General features: G+C 33.6%; 1 long non-coding RNA gene across 1 annotated transcript; it reads right to left on the bottom strand.

The window, feature by feature from the left end:
- Positions 1-363: 363 nt before the first annotated feature.
- On the bottom strand, positions 364-3,232 carry LOC132285973 (uncharacterized). Its single transcript, XR_009472646.1, has 2 exons — positions 1,096-3,232; positions 364-914 (listed from the first exon to the last, which is right to left on the bottom strand). It is a non-coding gene; the product is annotated as an uncharacterized LOC132285973 (long non-coding RNA).
- Between the last annotated feature and the right edge of the window lie 1,986 nt (positions 3,233-5,218).

Genomic DNA, 5,218 nt, shown 5'->3' with positions numbered 1-5,218 from the left:
TATTAAAAGCTAAATTTTAAGATTTCCCAAATTGAAGAAAATTCAACTCGAAATTTTTTAAAAGAACAATGTTGATTGAATCAATATTCTTGCTCTCTTTGGCAAGAGTGACCTTGGTTTTTCTAATAATCATACTCTCAGGATTTCTCTTTAAAATGGTTATCAAGCACTATTAACAAAGTCACTTTTTTTATTTTTATTTTTTAGGTGCACTATTGACAAAGTCACTTAACTTGGCATAGAACTATCAAAAGTTTTGTACTCTTTTCATTCTAATCATTTCAAAGTTATTTGTGAGCATTTGTAATACGGAGACCTTAACAATTGTACCGTCATGTATAATCAAGCATGAAACTCAAAAGGTGACACAACGTTAAAAATTAACATTTCATGCTTTAGAATTAACATTAGCCAAAGTCAATTCTTAATCATTCCACAAAGCACAAAATTTTATCCACACCTATCCATCCACCCTTTCTAGGAGAATCCACAATTTTTCAATAACATAACTTTTCAAAAGAATTTTGAAAAAAAAAAGTACTGAAATCTTGCTCAGGATTTAGAGCAACCTGCTCTTATACCAAGTGTGAGTACGCAGAATACTCGCAGAGATTCCAGAATACTCAGGCCTTAGAATCAAGAGTTTCAGAATTACTTGTCTTTGATTATCTTTTACTCGTGCCTTCGATTCCTGTGCCTTCAAACTTATCACCTACAATGATCCACGGCAATGCAATCACGATCCGCTTCTTACTTCAGCTAATTCTGGTTGTTGAATGATTTCGGTAGCTTGATTGAGTGACAAATCCAAGTAGCAACTTCAATGATCAGGTACAAAAATCATTTTGCCTCTGGTGACAAACCATCCCTCCACTTCACCATGCAACCAAATGTTTGCTTCTTATGTCTCAAGGCTGCAGAAAACCATCAACACTTATTTCATCAATGTGAGTATTCAAAGGCGATTTGGGGAAGATTACAAGAAAAGTGTGGGTTCTATACGAACCCTAATTCATGGAAAGATTTCTTAATTTGGGCCTCATCAAATCGGAAACAAAAATTGAAATACAATAGGGTTCTTACATGGAAACTCACTTTAGCAAGTTTTGTCTATCACATATGGAAGGAGGGAAACAATCGCATCTTCAGGAACAAATTAACTGTTCCATTGAAGATTCTGAACTTGACAATCGATTCGGTGAGGTTACGGATATTCAACATCAAGAAATGTGAATGCTCTTATGACTATAGCAAATGACCTTCCCCCTCCTTTGAGCCAAACTTGACAAACCCTTTTTTCTCCTTTTCTTAGCTGCCTTATAGAACCCTCTCTGATACTTTCAATGTATGAATGTTGATGCTCCCGCAATGGCCTATTTGGGCTTCTAGCTTGGGCCTATTTTCTATGCCTTGGTGTTTTCACTTGGCTTCCTTTTGCTTTTTTTTGTTTTTGATCTGTTGCCCAAATGGGCCAAGTTTCTATATGTATACACTTTAACATTTATGAATTATCTTACTTACCCCAAAAAAACTCAGATGATGGCATTTTTAAGAATTTTAATTCAAGTGGATTTACTTGTGTATTATTACTCTTTGAAAAATAATTTTAAGGGATTCACAAAATCAAGGGCAGTTTCAAAATAAATGCTCTTTTAATGATAGTTTTGCAGGAAAATCATCTTTTAAGTTATTTCACCATAAATGTACAAAAGAATTTGACTGACCCACGAGGTAGCTTCTCCCCACTTAATAGACTAGACCTAGATTTGTTCATGCTCATTGTGCCTCCCATACTAACTTCATTTTTGTCTAATTTCTATACCATTCTATGATAATCTAACTCTATTAAGAGTGTTCATTTGATCCATGAATCCAATCCAACTCAGTCTGATACGTGCGTTTTAAATTAGTTTTTAGTCAATTGGTTCGATGGTGGATTCATAAATAAGTAATCTGCATGGATAACATCAGTTCACGAATTTAGGTCTCAAAAAAACCAATCCGATCTGTGAATTCAATTCATCCATAACCTATATAATATATATAACTAGTACATATATATGACACTCTTTTTAACCCTAAACCTAGCTTAATCTAATTTCTTTCTTTACTATTGATTTCTTGCTCCTGTAATATATAAACTAGACATTGATCTGTTGCCTTTTTTTAGTTCATTATTAGCTACCTTTATATGTAGTTGAAAAGGGTACAATTTGCTATTGTAGTTGCAATTTCATCAACAATACTATTTGCATGACTGCAGAACAAAAAAGCTTCTACAATGTCATGTGATCAATAAGTGAAGAGTAACAATCTGAGTAGCCAAAAAGCATGCCATGGCAACATTTTTTATGGATCATTACAAACCATCAACTAGGGCTATGTTTGGATTATGTTATCTCAATCTCACATTAGTCTAAAAGAAAAAATTATTGGACCATTTATAAAAAGACCAATCTGTAAAGCCAATCCAATGTTTCACGGATTGGATCGGATCGGTTTAAGACTAATATAGGATTGGATTAAATTTTATGTCTAATTTGTTCTGTGTGCACCCTTAACTCTCTATGTAATTCAGCTCCACATATCACGATGCTTATCTAGCACATTTAAGAGAAACTGGTAACTCAAGTACCTGAGCAGTGAGCTTAGTGGGACAAATGCTGCAACTTTAGGCAAAATGGTTAAAAATAATTATAGATGGTGAATAACTTAGTTGACAGAAATAAATGAGACTAACCGGTCTACCTCTGTCCTAGTGGGTTTGGGTCTAAACACTCAATCTCATGGTCGAAGGTTCGAGCCCTATACAGAAAAAAATTATTACAAATGAGACAAAAAAAAAAAAAAAAGAAAAAAAAGAAGAAGAAGAAGATGACGATGCCATGATGTGATCCTACATAAATGTGTCTAAGAAACAACCCTTCATCTCCCTTTTTTTTTTTTTTTTTTGTCTAATTTCTAGACCATTCTATGATAATCTAACTTTATAAGTAATCCACCTCCAACCACCCCTTGATGCTTATCTAGCACATTTAAAAAAAAAAAAAAGTAACCAAATATATGAACCAAGCAGCTTTAGAGGAAAATGTTAAAATTGACTAGGGTATTTACTTGAGCACACCAACTTTGTAGATAAGTTATCTTCAAAGTTATTTCTTCATAAATGTACAACGAATTTTGACTTTAGTGACCCCACGAGCTAGCTAAGTTGGGATAGTCTTTAGAGAGTGAGTACCTTTTCCCACCAGGTGCGCCCCATCTAGCTTCGTTCCTGATCAATTGTACCTACCATATTTACTAATTTCAATACCATTATACGATAATCTAACTTTATATTTTAAAAAAAGGATTATTACATATAAATGGTGCTAATGACCCATATTTACCATTTGATGGAGTCAAAGTCTCATAGTTTCGAAAAAATGAAGACAAGAAAAAACACTGTTTACCTTCACAGAGATACCACATTTAGTCACATAGGTACCACCTTTTATGCATGCAGGTACAACTTTTTATGCTACACAAAAAAGTAGTACCTCTATGCCCAAAACAAAAATGGTACCTAATGCACAAAAAGTGGTACCTGTGTGCACAAAAAGTGATATCTGTGTACACAAAAAGTGGTACCTATGTGCCTAAAAGTTGTACCTTTGAGAGTGAACAGTGTTTTTCCATGTCCATGTCAGCATTTTGGTCAACTCCATTTTTTCGAAACTATGAAACTTTAACTCCATCAAATGGTATATTTAGGCCATTAGCACCATTTATATGTAATAATCCGTTAAAAAAATTTGAAAAGTAATCCAAATACCTGAGTGTAAGAGTAAATGCGCTCCACTTGATACTTATCTAGCTCATTTAATTAAAAAAAAATCAAAAGAATACAAAAACCTGAGCCTAATAGTAAATGCGCTCCACTTGATGCTTATCCGGCATATTTAATAAAAAAATTTGAAAAGTAATTCAAATACCTGAGACCAATAGTAAATGCACTGGATAAGCATCAAGTGGACCACCACTTGATAATTATACAGACCATTTAATAATAAAAAATTGAAAAATAATCCAATAACCTGAAACTCTTATCCCTACACTTGATGCTTATCCAACGTATTTAATAAAAATTTGAAAAGTAATCCAAGGACCCGAGACTAACAATAAATGTGCTCCACTTTGATGCTAAAATTTTACTTGCCTCGTGGATTGATTCAAAAAATTATTTGAGAAAAAATATAAAAATATTAGTGCATGTGAAAGTGAAACGTTCACTAAACGAGGCAAAATGCTATATGAGCATGAGAGAGAGGGATACAAAAACAATAATAGATGGTTAAAACATAGCATGAATGTGGCACGTGTTGCGTCTTAATGTAATGGGCTTTTCGTCTTAATGTAAGGTGTTGCGTTTACATCAAAATGACGTTGTTTTGATGCGCTGGAAAGTAATGATCCCCTCCTTGTACGGGCAAGGCCAGTTTTGTGAATAAGATAAGATGGAGTCATCAATAAATAGTGAAGGTTGGATAGAGGAATGGTGAGTGCAAAGTCAAGGTCAAAGTAGAAATTCGTAAATAAGATAAGACGGAGTCATCAAGAAATAGTGGAGGCTAGATAGAGTTTTCGGGAGAAATCGAGAATGGCGAGCGCAAATTAGAGGTTAGATTAGTATAAAACTTTGGTGCTAAATTATTTTCCTTTTCGTCTAGATCTAACTATTTTTGGTCGGATTCATTTTCAATACAATTTTTATTCTCTCCATTCTTTACTGTTTTCTTTATTTTTCGATCTTCCACCCAAAACTGTTTTTCTTTCTTCTTGCATGCCTATCCCCACCATACCTAAAAACACTACCTTTAATGATTTGCTTATCAAACTTCAAAGGTTGTTTATAACCCTTATGCTTACTCTTACATCAACCACAAACATCGATTCACATCCGCAAATTGATTGAAAATCGAACTTTTCATGTTTATTTCTTGAGCCATAACATAAAAGTTGTAACAAGGCAAATCCGTAAACACAAATGTTTCATTTAAGAATCGCGATTACTGCAAGGTACATTTTATAATCTTTGTTGACATGATATTATTTTGTTGGCATAATTTTTTTCAATCGTGTGGCATAATTTTGTTAGATTTATGATTTTATCAGTCATTTGCTTAGTTTTATTTTATGGTACTTTTAACATTTCTCCATTGAAGGAAGGGGGTGTTCA

This window comes from Cornus florida, unplaced genomic scaffold, assembly GCF_030987335.1.
Source record: "Cornus florida cultivar Cherokee Brave unplaced genomic scaffold, ASM3098733v1 CherokeeBrave_3.0.0_Hap2_Chr11, whole genome shotgun sequence".
Lineage (NCBI taxonomy): Eukaryota > Viridiplantae > Streptophyta > Magnoliopsida > Cornales > Cornaceae > Cornus > Cornus florida.
Note: the sequence above shows the minus strand (reverse complement) of the source record. Positions and strands in the feature narration are given on the sequence as shown.